This window comes from Chelonus insularis, unplaced genomic scaffold (genome assembly GCF_013357705.1).
Source record: "Chelonus insularis isolate UGA/USDA-ARS -01 unplaced genomic scaffold, ASM1335770v1 contig_17_pilon, whole genome shotgun sequence".
Classification (NCBI taxonomy): domain Eukaryota; kingdom Metazoa; phylum Arthropoda; class Insecta; order Hymenoptera; family Braconidae; genus Chelonus; species Chelonus insularis.
Genome location: NW_023276415.1, coordinates 2207869 through 2225734, shown reverse-complemented (window position 1 = coordinate 2225734; position 17866 = coordinate 2207869). Strand labels below are relative to the sequence as shown.

General features: G+C 31.0%; 1 protein-coding gene across 1 annotated transcript in view; it reads right to left on the bottom strand.

The window, feature by feature from the left end:
* The window catches only part of Trim9 (E3 ubiquitin-protein ligase Trim9), a 62911-nt gene that overhangs the window by 38294 nt on the left and 6751 nt on the right, over positions 1-17866 (bottom strand). The gene's annotated exons all lie outside the window — the stretch shown is intronic.

Genomic DNA, 17866 nt, shown 5'->3' with positions numbered 1-17866 from the left:
AACGCTTGGCAAGGGTGGGACAAGAACAATTTATTTTCTCTCACACGATTTTACGTCCCGCTTCGGGCGTTTGTTTAGTACTCTATACTTATGGCAAATGCATTTTACCCGCGGACAAAACCAGCTTGCGTCTGTTGTTCTCGCATTATTTGGAACACGTGGATACATCATCATTGTAGATATGGTATGTAACTGTGAACCGCATGCTGGGGTGAAATGAGTAATAAGCTGATGGGAGGAGATTAAAAATTAACCAATGAAAGTGCATATTGTATTTTACATTGGTGATGAAGGTCAAGTATAATCAAGTGTAAATAAAATGTTGAAAGATAAAAACGTTATATGTATTCTTGTTATTTAATTTCTTACGCAAACAATTGTCCATTATTTAATAGGGGAGTGACTGAAACGAAACAAACCATCAGGAATGAAATAGTCTCTAATGGAATAATGGAATGGAATAATTTTTCATGTCCACAATATCATTGAATAATATTATTTCAAATTCTAAAAACTATAGATAATTGGCAAACGTTCAGCCATCGTCATTATCATGATTGTCGACATCTAAAGCATTAGAGAATAATTTGATCCAAAGTTTTAGAACATTTAATAAGCTAGAATAGCTAAAAGCAACTGAAAAGTACATTAGAAACCATCAGGTTCCTTCACACAAACAGCTTCCGCTTACATGCTTCCCTTTTATGAGATTGGCACCATCCAGCGCAAGCTCATGGAGCAGAACGCATGGTTGAGAGTCTGCACAGTGGACAACACTATCTGCAGGGAATCCATGAACACAGTCACACATGAATATGTTGCAACGTTTGTACATAAGAGTAATCACAACACAGAGACGTTGTATTGGCAAAGAGCTCGAATGAGGCCCCATAGAGCCGTAACGAAGGGGGAACTTATTGACTTTGGCTGGCTGCATTTTCCGCTATCAAATTGGAAGTGAAAGAGATTGTGGGCGAGGCGAGCATGATGGGGAGAGGTCGAACAGAGGGAAAAAGAGGAACAGAGAGGGTTATAAGCGGTCACGACATGTGTCGTGCTTAGTGGTACTATATAACGGCTTTTTCGTCCTTGTGTGTCTTGCCAAACAGTCTACTTATTGTACCATGTTTGTGCGTTTTCTCTCTGCATGCCTGACCATAAATATCTGAGATAGGATACTGATATGGTCTCCAAACTACCACGCGTGGCATTATGCGTATATTTATGTGGATATAAGAGCTCATAGTATTATCTATATGACCACCCCCAACTCCGGATTCCACAGTCAATGGAAGAAATAAATGTTGTTCAATTATATAAAAATGGTGAATGTGAATAAATATCGTTGAAAATTATCTAGAGTCATAGAAAAAAATTACTTCTAGAAAATTCATTAGAGAAATAATTGAAATTTCAAATAATCTTTTCGGGTAAACACCATTTTTGGAATAATAATGAATATTTGTTTTTCCAATAAAATCAACAATACCAATTGTTTAAAATGTTAATAAATGCAGTGTGTATCGATAAATAAAATCCATTGATTTCTCGAAAATTTCGAGACAACTAATATTGATGTTGTGTGAATTATTCACCGATGAAAAATGTCAACTGAGGTATACATGCATTTGTATAAACATATTTGATATGAACGTGGATATAGCATAGCAAAATGGAAAATATTATTAACTTACTGAATATGTGGTATTCAAGTACTTGTGTTTAATATTTACTTGAAAATGAAGTTCGAAAAGCTCATGTTAAAATAGCAATTTGCAAAATATGCTTGGTACAACCCCCTTTGTATAAAACGAGTGAATATTTATCGTCCAAGTGGAATTCTCGCTTATATATGCAGCCTCATATACACTTGTTATGTGTTTATGTACATATATAGTGTGAGAAAGGGGTCGAGAAAAGCGAAACTTTGAGGGCGGAACCTCGGGTTAATTATAAACATGGTAATACTTTTTCAAGCTAGGGTGTTCCTCTATTTCGCACGTGCTAAGCAGGTAAATATACTAACAAAACCTTGCTAATCGTTTACTCTACTCTAAACTTATAACTTCAATCTTCGGACTTAACACTTCACGCTCCCTCGCCTTTTTTCTCATTTATTTTCCAAAAAAAAACAACATGAAATTGTCATACAACAAGTAATTTTTTTTTTTAAATTTCATGTTTATCATGAGTTCATGGTTTTATCGTGATCACATTGTTCTCTCAACATATTTTGCTCAACAAAATCACTCGCGTTGGTGTAAAAGTGATGCAATAAATTAATTAAATTTTAATTTTGTTGGTAAAACTAAAGAATTTATACATTTTTTGTTTTAATTTAAAAAGTTTTTCTGCCCAGGTAATCGTGTGTATTTACCAGCTCTTCCAGCGTGTCCACGAACGTATAACGGCATGGGCATCTAATGCAGCAGAGAGTTGTAGCAAATGTTGGCAATGATTCAAAGTCTATTTTCGTTGTCGCAAGAATACCGACAGAACAGATGCTACCATGGGGACATATTCAAGAAGTAAAAACAGGGGCGCTAAGAGTAGATGTTGGAGTCCCTACTCTACAAAATTCTACAACTATAAACGTGACTAGAATATAAATAAACACCTTAAAATTGTGTGAAAGAGCAAATTAAAAATATAGACAAGGACCTAATGTTTTGAAAAAAGTAAGTGAGTCATTCTGCTCTATATTTGATTATTTAATTTACTTAGATCAAATCTTTTCCGGATTCCCCAGATTTTCTATGTGATAAACAGCTGACAAATTTTCTAAAATTAATTTGTAGGTTTAATATTAAATTTGGCATGAACGAAAATATTTATTATGGTAACTAAGTAACTAAATTCTAGATAGACTCTAGCAAGTAGCTTGAAGAAATCTTGCAAACTTATTCTTTTAAGAGCTCATAAATAATTCATTTCAAATTAGATGTCTTCTGAGTGTCATTATCATTAAATAAAAATTTTTTATTCATCTTTCAAACTTTATTCTGCAGTAAAATATTTTTTGCCAATGAAATTATTCAAAGTATAAAAAAATATTTTTCATCCTCTTATCCCCGAAATCAGAAACTGAATGAGCATCATTCGTCTTTTTCTGCATACATCCCTGGTAATACATCAACTATTATCTACATGACTTTTCCAAACACATTTGTGTGTAGAATAGAAATAGTCTAAGTTCATTCACAAATTTTATTCCTCTATGCTTACTTTTATTCTTTTTTTATTCTCATACCACTTAATGTCCAACGAGGTTTATTTCCGACCCTTCAACCACGATTTGCACCCTCTTCTACTGAGGAAAACTTGACGCCACTCGCTCTGCTGGTCTTACTACTGAAAATACCGCATTGCTTTGACAACACTTCTAACGTATTCTACATCCAAGACACCAGACGAATAAATTGAATCATTGGGCTAAAACTTTTACGAGAAACGCGGGGTTCCGAAAATTTGATTGAGTTCCAAGGAGGTACGAAATGAGAATACGAGAGACTCCGTTTAATTGAATTGTACCTGAGCCTACAAACTTTCCAGTAGTTTTTAATTATCCAAAACCGTAAGAAAAATTTAATTCATTAAATGACTTTTTAACTACTCATACCATTGGTTTATTATGTTGTAAATAATTCTGCATAATTAAAAGTGTAATTTGGCACATCTTCCAGTCGACCATTAATTAATTATTCATTTGCTTTCTATTACATTCACCACATGTATCATTTTAATATCTAACTTTGTCTCTAAATTACTCTTTCCATTAACGCTCATTTCCTCTTCTATCATGAATACTGTGAATAATCTATAATAATATGAATCTCCATTTCAACTACTTCAATAAAAATGCTCATTTAATTGGTGAATCAAAATAAACATAAGCAATTTACAAGAAAGGTGTTGCTAATCATCAAACCGTCTCATTGATTAACCAAGCAATCGTTTTTTTAATGATTATGCACTGAACTAATCAGATACATCTGTTGAAAACTGTTTCTCGAAGAATAGAGAAGGTTCTTGTCCTGTATAGTCCAGTCAAGTTGGACCTGAAATGGCAATTTTTCAACCTCAGTCAAACTCGGCTGGAATATTCTTAGGCATGCTGATTTTGACTAGGGATAATTTTAAGGGGGAGCCCAACGTCAGGGTGAAAAAGGGGTAAGTTTTCTCCAAAAGCCGTTTTTTCACATTTTTCGTGTAAACTATTATAGATATAGAAAAATGTTTCAAACAAAAGTTGTCGAGAATATTGAAATCTACAGCTTTTGTATAGAACATTTTTTTGCAACTATTGCAGTTTTCGCGAAAAATAAATTTAAAGTTCGAAATTTTCGAAATTAAAATTCTTGTATGCTAATTGGAGAATACTATGATACTTTTGAAATTTATCAATTAATGTTATGTAAAATTATATAAATTGTCACTACTATAGTGGTACAAGTTATTTGTAAAGCTGATAAATATTAATTTTTATATGTTATTGTAATTATCTGATACTTTAAACATTGGATCACCATTAACCTAGCTTTGTTTCAATAATAAATCAACACTTGCACACCATACCATTGTTTCGTTTGATATGCACAATAACAGTATAGTCAATCAGTCTAGAATATTATTAACTTACTGCTTATGAGCTTTAGTAAAAAAAATGTTAATTGAAATCTCTGAATTGCCAACAATAAATGTGTTGACAAAATTGAAAGCATTTTTTTCAATTCAGTCGAGACGTTTATAAGACGAAAACGTTAAGAGATAATGTAAAAGCTATTGCATCACTGTCATTTTGAATATTGCTTTGAAGAGAAGTTGGTTAGAGTAAGCTACAAAACGTTTATCGATTCGATACTGGTAAATCGACACAGTGACAAGGGGGAAGTTAATCGACGGAACGATGACGTGGACGTGATGAGGGAGCGACAACCTGATCGTTGGTAGCAATGTGACGCCAAGAGGGAGGGGATTAAAGACACGAGTTTAACAAAGTAAATCCTGGAAATGAAAGTAAATCGGTAGTTACTTGACAGAGTGTGAGGAAAAGGGATGAATGAGTCTGTAGAGGAATCAAAACCAGTCTGAGGGTGGTGTTCAAAAAGAAATAAGACAACCCCTAAAGAGAGTGAAAAAAACCAAACGAAAAGGAGTGAATGCTATGAAGAGACATCACACAAGGGCAAATTGGCGTCTTGGTTGGTTAAAGGGTGCGAAACTTTGGGAAGTTTGAGAAGGGAACATGATTCTTTTTAATGTGATTGAAATGATAATGGATTACTCGTCAAAGACTATAATCAAATAAATTAAAGTAAAAATTATTCTCATAAATGATAACGAATTAACAGAACAAGGTTAAAATTATTCAATCGGCATCGGAATTTTAGACAAGTTACTCCAAACCTATGATTGATCTCTCAAGAATAAATACATGATTTTTTCAGAAGTTATAGATGTTCAAATAGGAAAATCTCTTTTTTATTCCGAGAATATTTATTTCAGTGGAAAATAGCTGTAGAATCATTTTCAAAACAAGCTTTATAAAAAAAAGATAAAAGATTTCGAGTCTACTATTCAGATGATCGGTAAAAAATGGTTGTTGAATTCAATAAAAAGGTTTTATTTGAGTTAAAAACTAAAACATAATAATTTTTTTTATTATTTTTCTATTTATTATGGTTTAAACTAAGAACTGCTCACATAAATATTTAAATAAATTTCTTTTGATGTATAAAATATGAGCTTAAAGCTAGATTTAAATTCATTAAAATTCGATATATTTAGCAAAAGTACAGCTGTTTGAAAATCATTGAGAATTTTTATTATTTGCATTGTTTTTTTTGTGGTGTTCAATGTGTGTTGATCTGTTAGTTCACTTCCCATCTCCATTTTCCATTTATAAATTATAAACCTGTAAAAGAAGGCTTTTTATCTAGAATACATTTTCGTGTTCTTTCTTCTTACTCTTCTTCGAGAATTTTAATGATGTATGCACAAAAGTCGTCGTTGTTTTATTGAGTATCTCCAAACGACGAGCATCTGCCAGGGGACTTGAAATGGTTGTGTGTTTATAATAAACTGTAAGATTTCAACTAAGGGAAACCGTAGAGTCAAGAAGACATCTTGGTAACATTTTTCCCAATGATATAAATGTTTACCACGTTTCAGCTCAGTAAAAGCTTCTTCTTTTTCACATTTTTCTTATTTTTTCAACCATTTTCAATTTTTCTCTATCATCTTTTTCCATCACCCCAACTCTTCTTCTTTCTTTTCTCGACTCTTCAACAAGAATCTTCTCCCAATGCCCTGCAGACAAACTAATTTCACTAATTTAACTTGACGGCACTGAGGGATTAAACTATAGGGAGCAGTCATGTCTCTCACATTTTCCAACGAGAAAAGCTTCGATAAAATCGTATGCATCTCTTTCCAGACCCTTTCATGGATCATACGATTGTTTGCACGTGCGTTCATTCAACACAAGATAGACTACCGCAACCCTATACAACGAGGGAGGGAGAACTGGAGTAATAAGAGGGTTCAACGGTAGAAAATAAACTCGAGAGACTCGTAGCTGACGACTAGAAAAATATTTACATATCATGTGCTTTTAGATGGTACAGAACATCCATCTTAATGGATTACATACTTCTAATGCAGAAAAATATCCTTTGAAGAAATAATCTTCTATCAAATATTTCCATGATACAACGTTATTTTCATTTAGCAATCTTCAGCTTTCTTTCATTTTTTATGATATTTATCCAAATATACATCAAGCTTTTTCATCTTATTTGAATTATTTCCACAGTCAAATAATTATTCAACAACTGAACAGGATTTACTTTTGAAATTGAATCCTTCAACAAATATTTGATGAATTTTTTGTTTTATTATAATCTAACCATTAGTCTGTTCGCAATTAACATCATACTGCTGTTGATATAAGCAGTTTAATGACAAGCGTAAGGATTAGTATAACAGCGGAGAGTAGTTCAGGATCAAGAGGTAAATACGGGTGCAAATACTGCAGATATATGTATGTAAACGAGCGCATATTCGGGAGACTGAATATACCTTTTGGAGAATATTACCAAGTAAAAGTACTCGTGTGAAATGAGCTTTAGGACTGACGCCATTTACACCAAGTTTCCATTTATGGCTAGTACCAACAATATAGAAAGTTCACACGCTCGTTCTCGCCGCGTATTTGCTCCCTAAAAGTTCAGACATATTTATTTTAATCTGGTAATAATTTTTATGTTTTTTTCTCGTTTTTTTTAATAATGATTATAGTCTTTTTTTCTTCATGAATTACTGTTCCTTCTTTATGTACAGCATACAGAGAGAGAATCGATGGGTAATATGTTGAGTTGAACATCATGATGTTCAAAAAAAAAAACACTCAAAGATCTCCCGATAAATGTAATGTATCGAATAGTCTTTGGAGAATTTTTTTGAAATCAAATTGATCAGATATTAATGAATGGATGAAAAACATTTTGAGGCTCAGGATTTCCAGTTAATTTATATGTTTATAAAAAAAACTAAATCATCCACCAATGGCTTGAGGAAAAGTAAGTAATTTCGTTGGTTTTTAATAAAGTACTTTTTCATGTTCAAACTTCACTTTTTCAATAAAGATTTAAGTATTCAAAGAATTCTCTCATAAAAATTCAAAACAAATTTTCGACAAAAAATATTATCTGTTTTTCAATAAGCTGTAGTTGGTCGTTACATGATATTTTTTGCGCGAACATATTGAAGTTAAAGTTCAAAATGATGTTTTTTAAACAGCTAATAACTTTGTTGACAAAAGTCGAAAACTGACGAACAGGAACATATCATTAAAAACATTCTAAACAGATTTGTTTAAAAAATAATTATATTTCAACATTACATGTTTTTAAAATAAAAAAAATAAAAAAGTTATTCATCAATGATTTTTAAAGATATAATAATAAATATGACTTTGACTATGCTAATTAAAGTAAAAAAAATTATATTTTCAATCGAGTTTTTTTCCTAGAGGCCTTTCTCTATTCAAAAATATATCTTAGTCAGTTTGAATAGGTAAAAAGAGTAACTTTTTTCTGAGTGATTCAATCAGGGTTAAATAAAGTCAAGTGATCTTAGCACTTGAATCTAGTATCTAAAATTCTGAAGAGTTGACATTTGGCGTTGATACAACCACTCACTGAAGAACTCACGTCATCAATCTCTATATTGATACTTTTTTTCTCGTTTTTTCTCATCGAACTCATCAACGATTCAGAGCAGTCTCATTCGTCTGGTTTTTTTATTCATCTTCTTGCTGCTAGTTGATGCGTTTTTGCAAACGATACACAAGTGCATGCACAGATGAAAAAGTGGATGGTTGAAACGATGACTCTATCTAGTTCGTTTCCCACCGGAGGTCATATTAAAACACGATTTCTGGCATATAGTACTATACACTTGATGCTTCAGAAGCTCTTTGTTAGTTTTCTCTTTTCCTCACACACAATTCTTCTCCCTATACGAGACTCGTCTTCCTGAGAAAGTAATTTCCTGTCGGAAATCCATGCGATTATCCCCAAGTGGAATAACATTGGCCCTGAAGGGATCACCTGGAAAATCTTCCAACAGCTTGAGAGACTTGGAAGATCTAGTCATGTTCTCCAGCATCAAGAAAGTGCTGGTTTAAAGCAAAAAGTATCTTCTACTTCTGTAGTTCTTTGTCAACTCAATTTACACATATACAATATTTTTTCTATACTTTGATTTAATCTTTTTATTTACTTCTTAAAGTCCAGTCTGTCACCATTGTCATCATGGTATCTTCAAAACCATCAGTAAAAAAATAAATCAGTTTTAAAGAAGAAAATTATATTTTTGTTGGGATTTAAAAAAGAGAGAGTTTTAATTAAATTTTAGTCTACTAGTTTGTAAAATATCACGGCAAAGATAATAATATATTCATAAATAGCAAGAGATTGATATAAAAAAATATTCGTTTCATGATAAAATTAATTAAAACCCTTAAAAATAAATTTCAAGTGTTTCTTAAGAATGTAAGAAAAATTTTTATTTACATAGCTCTAATTATCTGACATCGTTCTTGTATTTATTTAACTAACGAATTTATTTTCAAGTCATGTAAACAGCATCCTTGGCTCTAATATATCCTTGAAGAAGATTGCTTAAAGCAGAAGAGTAAGAAAGCATGTTGAAGAGAAGATACAAGAACTATCTTTGCAAGGTATAAGGTTGAAGCTTCAAGTTTGTTAAACTGCCAGAAGCATTTCAGTTAGGAGAAACTAAAAACCTTATATTCTCCTTCCACGAACAGTTGAGTTAGACACTTTCTCCGCATACTTCAATTAATGGAATGAAAGGACGGAGGTGAAAATTCACCGAGCAACTTGTCAATAAGGTTTGAGGGCCTCCATTTGCCCTTCAGGCCCATCAACCGTCGATGAACCAATTATCCTGCTTAATTCGCGAATAGCAAACTCTTGGAAAATCAATAGTAACTAAGTATTTTTTCTACTTTTCTCCTATATTTAACAGCTTCTTTAGAACCGAAAAGTTTATTAGTCTTCATAAAAGATAAAGTATCGTGAAAATTAGTTGGAAATATTATTCTAAAAGTTTGTTTGATACTTGATAAATTTTGATAGTTACAAATGATTATTTAAATTATATAGTAAACTTCGTGTATACTTAATTACCGATAAAAAGACTTATTACAACAATAATATCAATTTTCATCCTATCTTGCTATTCTACTTACTTTAAATGCGATTATATGGCACAAAATCAACATACTAATTTGTTGAGAGAAAATTTTGGCCTTTAAAAAAATACTTAACTCAAATCGCAGTACTTGACTAAAATAGTTCTCCTGCTCGTAGAATAATAAAGTAGTTTGAGTCAAGTACTTTTTCTTATAAAAGTAGAAGTTTTTTCTCTCAATATTTGAATTTAATATTATATATTATTATAGACGATTAATAATTATTACCGAATCATTTTTAGAATACGTTTCATTATTGTATTTTTTGAACAAAAATATGTATTCCTAAAAAATGATTCAGTAATCATTATTAAAAGTAGACGAATATCTGTTGCTAAAAGGAAAAAATATATCTATTTTGAACTGTTGCTAAATCTTTTCTTCAATTCAGAATATATTAATAGGAAGTAAACTTCCTTACTTCACAAAAATCCTAAAGGCTATGAAATCATAATAGTAATACCTTGAAGGCCCTTAAAATATATGAGAAATAACAGTTTTCATTTTTTACCGAGACATTTATTATAATTTACAGAATATTTGCAACTAAAATGATCTTTTGTTGTGAAAACCTTGACGCGTCTGTGAGGATCGTGGCTGAAACCTCAGGCGTTTGTGAAACGACCGGAATAAAAAGTAAAAAGAATTGGGAAGCAAGACAAACTCGTTCTAGCCTGAAGAACGTCGACGATGACGAGGATGACGACAGTTCGCTCGATTATAAAAGGGTCGACTCAGGGGAGGGAGATTTTCAAGTGGAACCAGTGAAGAAGGGCTTCATATACATCGTGGGAACGCGCAATATAAGCGCGGAAGGATTCGAAACACGCCAGAACACGAGGGTGGTATAATAAGGACACTTGTCGACCGTCGCTTGAATAATTCTAGACTCGATTCACCGCAATGAAGAAAAAAACTTACAACGAATCTCTTATTAGTGAGGTCTAATTATCGTCTTGATAAATTTATACGTTACACGTGCTGTTTTTTAATAGAATATACACGAATACTCACAGTGTTGACATCATGTTTAAGATTAAATAATTAGCTTTCTTTGGAAATACTGCATTGCACAGAATTATTTAATTTATTAGAAAATGATAATTAACGTCTTTTAAAAGAAGGACTTATATTTTCCATAGAAACATTTCTTTATAGATTGCAGTTTTAATTTATTAATTCACATACTTTTTTGACTGGTGACAAAATAGTTTCTTTGTTGTAATTATAAACATACGTGTAAATAAATTAATTCATGAGATATGTGTGATACTCTTGGTTTAATGTTTTTCACCATTTTTATTTAAATTATTGACGAAAATCCTTGATAATATATCAGAAAGGTCATCTGGTAATATTGCTTTTTAAAAACAAATAAACAGAACTTTCTCATTAATTATTATAATGAATACAGGCATGTAGTGTGCTGGAACAAATTTTTTAATTATTTTTATATTCAATCATAATTAAAAATCTTGAAAGAGAATAATTGTATATATCAATTGACTTTACCTTGATTACTAGTGTATGTACAATAAAACCTCAATCACAATGGAAAATTTCAGAATCAAATACCTTTTATCTTTTTTAATTATAAAAACGATGCATTAACTTTCAGTCTAAGAACTTATCTGAACTTGACAGATTTTTTCTGAATTATTTTTAACTCGCATAAATTTGCCACTTTTAAAATTATTTTAATTTCTTTATTAATCTGTTTAAAATTAGGACTAAAGTAAAAAAATAATTTTAAATAATAAAAATTTTTTTATCAATCATGAATTTTTAAACGTCAAAATCAATACTAATTTTTTTATTCCAACAGCTGATAACTCAAATATAACTAAACATATCAAAATAGATCAAAAGCCCTATGAAAGAGTAAAACTTTTAAAGCTCAATTATTGATTTCAATAAAATTATTATGACCAACCAAAAAGGATTTAAAAATTCATTAGTATTTTACCCATGTTTTTCACAATTTTCTCTATTACAAAGGCGATTATTTCTTAAACAGTTACCATATCAGTTGGAAAAAAATGAAAAAAGTGTGAAGTAACTAAAGAAACAGAAAAATAGATATATTCATTCATTGTAGTTTCGACTATTGTCATATAATTTATCAATACTTTCTGCTGAAGCATAAAATTCAATTAAAGCCAGACGATGTTCAATAAAACTCATTTTCGCTCATCCATGTAAATGTGCTCGTTGATTTTATGAAGATGATAGAACACGTATGAGTCCATTTAAATTTTTTACATTCAATTGAATATTATAAGCAATGAAATTATCGATATAATTTTCATTATTTTCAAATATATGGGAAACTTATTAAATTCACTTTGCATGAATTATATTCTACTATAAAAATGTATATTTATCATTAAAATATAAATCAAACACTAAAATTATATTCAACATCATTCACGGATTTTGAGAATAATATTGATAACAGCCGGCTCATCCAACTAATCGGCGTTTATTGCAACATAGAATTGTAATATAATCCTGAAATCGGTCGTTCTACGGATGCTTTGAATATGGTCCATCAAATTTTGATGGCATCACCAGAGTAAGAGAGAGATTGATCGAAGATATAAATTCACGCATGAACGAATCATGGGCGTGGATGCGACAACAAAAATTGATGACCCGCAGATAACCGGCTGATCCTTGTCCAGGACCATGCTATTTGTAACGATTGGAGGTGAAAAATTTGCCAATCTCTCTGTATGAACATGGTTATCATCAGCTATTTATTTTCGGTACTGTAATGATCTTATCGTTCATTTCCTTATTATACACTTGACTGCACAATCTGACAAATTAATTATCGTCGAATCATTAAAAAAAACTTGTGGAATTAATTTGAAATGATTTAGTAGTTTTGGACATTGAACATCTTTATTTTAATTATCATGGATTTTAATTACTCAATTTCAGTTTAATGGCTAGTTTGCTGTCATAATATAATGGTGAAATGATCGTTAAGATGCCGTTATACTTTAAATGACTTTTAAATGTCTCCAAAGTGATCAAATTATTTCATTTATTATTTTAAAATTAATTTTTTTCAAGTAGTTCAACTAAATATAACGTTCATTCATTACACTGCAAATCTCGATTGTCATTTGATTGTCGTTTGCGTGTTGTTTTTATATACCTAAGTGTGTTAGAAATGACTATAATGCTACTCAAATGCGTGACGTCATTTGTTAACACACTTAGGTGTGTAAAAACAACACGTGTTTGACAATCAAGATTTGCAGTGTGGTCTACACGGAAAGAAAAATTGAATAAAAATTACCCGGTAATTCAGAGCAATCCAAGTGCTAGGTTGAATTGTACCATGCACGATAGTAAAATTTACCTTGAAAGAGGAACTTTTCCAAAGAGACGAAAAAATTTTACCATCTTGCAGGGTAAATTTTACTCTGTTTTACAGGGTACCTAGGTTACTCTAAATTGCAAGGTAATTTTTTCTTAATTTTTCTTTCTGAGTGGATACCCTAATTTAAATTGCATTAATATGCTCTTCAAAAAAATGTTTGTCAAAATATTTGATACATTGTAAATGAATTAATTTATTGAATAACATTTAACTGTTTTAAAAATGTCAAGACTTGATAAGATTACATTATCTGTGATCATTAAGTTTTTTGGCATGGCACTGCTATATATAATAATTTATTCCATTTTTTTGACAGACGCCTTTTAATGTGTACGTGACTTTTCAATTGATTTCGTGAATTTTTTTTTAAGTATCACCATTAGCACATAACAAGACTCGAAAGTTAAAAAAAAAAGTGTTTCAATTAAGAGGAAGTTCTCTCTGGAGGAATAACATCATTCGAACGAGAATTGCAGTAATAATCAGACGACAGCTATTTCAGCGCACTCAGGAAATTGTGTGCACCTCAGAAAAGTAAGCCGTAAAATAAGGGATTGTCAAATAAAAGCCTGCAAACGAGTAAAGTATAAGAAAAGAAGATGAAGACAGAACATGGAAAAAAGGGGGAAAAAACATTTAAAAAAGAAAATGAAGATAGAAAATATCTAAAAGCGGATAAAAAGAGACTAAAGGCGCGAGAGGAAAATGGACATGAGAGTTTAAGCGCAAAGGAAAAAAGTTGGGGAAATGATGAACGAAAGGAATTACACTATATCCTTCATTCAACTAGGATTTAAATACTTGGCGGTAATACGTCATTTTCGTTCAGACGGATTTTATTCCGCTTGCACGATCACGTGACTTGATTTTTAGTGAGTATTCCTGCGTGAATTTTCATGGAAATTTTATGGTAGACAGAGCTTACTCGAGCAAGATGTTTTTGCATAAAAATAAACTCTACTTATTTTCCACTTCCGTAAGTATATTTGTTACGTGAAAAAAATTTTTGCTAGATTATGCAAAAAAGTTTCATTTTAAAAATCAAATACTCGACGAACACATTATTCACAAATACAACCAATTTACTGCAGGAGAAATCGCGAGATCTACTTTCTCAACTTAAACGTATACTAAAATCCCAATTACATAATTTTAACTGGAATAATTATCGTCCACATTGTCTTAAAGTAACTGTTGTAGATCAAGAAGGCGATTATATTGAACAATTAAATAGAAATGTTCTTTTAGTGTACATGCAGAAAAATACACAGTAAAAATTACTGTGCTAGCATATTAAATTCAATCATTTTTTTTTAATTAGAAGATTTTATGCAGAGATTTATGAAAAAAACAAGAAAACGTTAAATTATCTTGCGTTCAAATCTAAAGAATAATTTTTTTACGGAAAATATTTGTTATCAATATATTTATGACTACATAAAAAAAGATTAAATGAATAATATTTTTTATTAATTAGATATCAAGTTCACAACATTTTTAAATTTGTTATTTATTTACATCATTGATTGATTTATTTTTTTAATCAAACTTATTAATCATTGATTAAAAGTAATTAAGTTATTTACTTCGTTTCCGACAAAATTAATTCATCAGCGAAGAGATAATTTATTGCTTCTCCAAGCAGAGTTTTCTTAAAAAAATTTTCCTGTACATCATTACCTGATCGATGTCTTAATTCGTTACAACCAGTACTGATATCAACTCCAGAAAATTTCTGCCACGAATAATTATAATTTATATTCATGCAAGCTGACGGCCATATCCAAATGATTAACGATACCGATAAGATGTAAAAAAACATCCAAGAACATGTTTCCTTAATGATGTTTTTTCTTCCAAGATATTAGCCAAAACTTTGACTTTAATAGTACACGCAAACTCTCAGTTAATAACTAAAACGTCAGTTTAATTAATAGAACGTAATTGGCGCATATAAACCAGCTCCAGTCGCTTTAACATAACGACCATGATCGACTTTACAGGCGCGTTCAGTCGAAGCTTCAGATTACAGAAACACGCGAGAAGCAGGTGTAATTTTAAGGGGAACTACCATAGAGAAAGAGAGAGAGAGCACCCCAAGAAGCAGAATAAGATTTGAAGCATAAGGAGAATAATAAGGACGGGGATGATGAGGGTTGCAAGAGAAATGAACGTGGCAAACAATCAACTATACGATTAAAGGGTTAGGGGAGATGCCCATTTACCGCCAAATAGTGCAAGCATCAGACATCCCTTTAAAGCTTGAACTATTATTGGAAAGATTGAGATTCTGAATACCTTTGTTATCCAAGTTCCCTAGACTTCTAGAGTATTCAGAGAACATAATAAGCTTGAGAATGTTGTTGTTTATGTCTGTAATGGCAATGTAAATTTGTTTGATCGAGAGGAAATAGCAACGAAGGCAATTGCAGAAATTGCGGACGACCGACCTTGCAGAAAGCGATCATTTCACTCTCCAGCAAAGGCAGACCTGAATTGCTTGACTAAACCAGCTGATGCTCATCCACTGTGACTAATTACTGTAATTATCCAATCCTACATGCTGCCATTCTCTTAATACCCCTTTCATCCTGCCCCTAGACGGTTTAAATGTAAATTATTGCCACTAAAAAATACCTGAATTGTGTCAAGAGGTGAACCCATTTTTTCATGACATTCGAGCCTACTTTATCATTTAAATAAAATTGTATGATTGAATTACATGGGATGTACCCGCTCATTTTAGAAAAAAATTATTATTATTATTATTATTATCATCATCATCAAGAAGCTTTGATTTAAGACTAAAAGAAAGAATACTTGGAATTCGCTGAATACAATTAAATATTTGAAAAATAATCTTCATAATAATTTTTAACATAATTAATTGCATTATTTAAGAATACTTAAGAAGTTTGAAATAATGACAAGATTTTAATGAAATTTTAATTTAATATATTGAATATTTTTCTACATTTATTTACATAGTGGTTAAACAATTAAAATAAAATCCTAATTTTCGGATATTTTAAGATTTAAATGTGATAGCTACGTGATGGATTAATGAAACTACAATACCCATTGAAATAATGACATTTTGGCAGTAGATCACATGGTTTTTATAATGTTTTTTATAAATTGGTAATTTTAAAAAAAAACTTAGTACCAATTTTTGATGATATCAAAGAACGTTTTCTTTTAGCCAGATATTGAATTACAGTTTTAGCTTAATGAAAACCAAATGAACCAAGATATTAAAATTTTAATGATAAAATTAATTAGCATTTATTTACATTATACTAGAATTTTACCTATATTGTGGAAGTCATGAACTTTCTTAACAACTAACTGTATTTTTCGTAATAATTTGAAATTGAATAAGGTTAGTTATCATATTAATCTTATCAGTGATCATGAAAAAAGTAAAAATAGTTTTAAAGAGAATAGTGCATTATGTTGAAGGCAAAGTTCTCATAAAAAATTAGCTCTATAAAGTGCATTAAAAATAAATATACTTTTTTACGAGGTTAATTATGAAATATGAAATTTCTTTGATGTCATAATACATCATTATACGATGCATAAATATAAGAGCTTACATAAATTTCCGAAAAGTCACTGTCGTTAATTGCCAAAGTATATGAAAATGACGACGTGATCCAGCAGCTCTTGTTATCAAAATTATTGTTGAAGCATATAAGCACCAGCACCGCCCTTATTCTCTAATGAATTAATATGCAGCATAGCAACTATCTCGGCTTCTATACACGTCAGCGTTGCAATCCACTTGGCACTTTGACGGAATAAATTTACAAATTGAACCGGGCGCCAGGTGAACCAGTGAACACTAATACACGACATTCGACCTATCTTAAATAACTTTAAATAAATTTTCTCTCTAGCTCTTTTCGTTAACACACAGGCACATTAACTGATTTCATGAAATCGTTTCCTCGACAATTCAGAGCAACGAGCTGGCGTCAGCGTCTAAAAATTAGCTCGAGACGTAATTCAAGTAATTAAAGCGAAATAAAAGAAATGTCCTAATGAATTTATTACTGAAATTCGCATGAAATTATCTTGAAAACGTGTAGACAATGAATAATACATAAGAGCATAATTTGATAATTTATAAACATTCTAGTATTGAAAATGGCGATTAATTAGAAGCTGAAATTGTAAACTGATCGCTATTTCAACATAATGGATTTGGGATTAATTAACGTTGAATAATTACTGTGCGACGTTGCGGCTTGCCTGTATCAAAGCCACAGCCTCATGTGTATTATGTACTCTGAATCTCTTCCTATCTCTATCACTCTATTTTTGTTTCACATATAGTTTGTGATCACTATTTTGGAACGACATATTTACAAAGTACATGATATTAATTTATCTTATATCGTATAACATTATTACTCACATGATCAAGCAAAATGATTGCCGGTCTTTAAGTCTGACCCAATCCGTTAATCATAATACTTGATCATTCAATTACTCGATATAATATCTTGAATAGATTCTGTTCTTATCTGAAATCAGGTTGGACGCATTTTCAAAAAAAAACAAAACATTATTATTCAAAAATTTAATTTAAAGAAAATTAAAAGTCCATGTTTGAATAACATTCCATCAAGATTAATTTATAATTCATTTGGAATTATACACAATCACCTCCAAATTAAACTCCA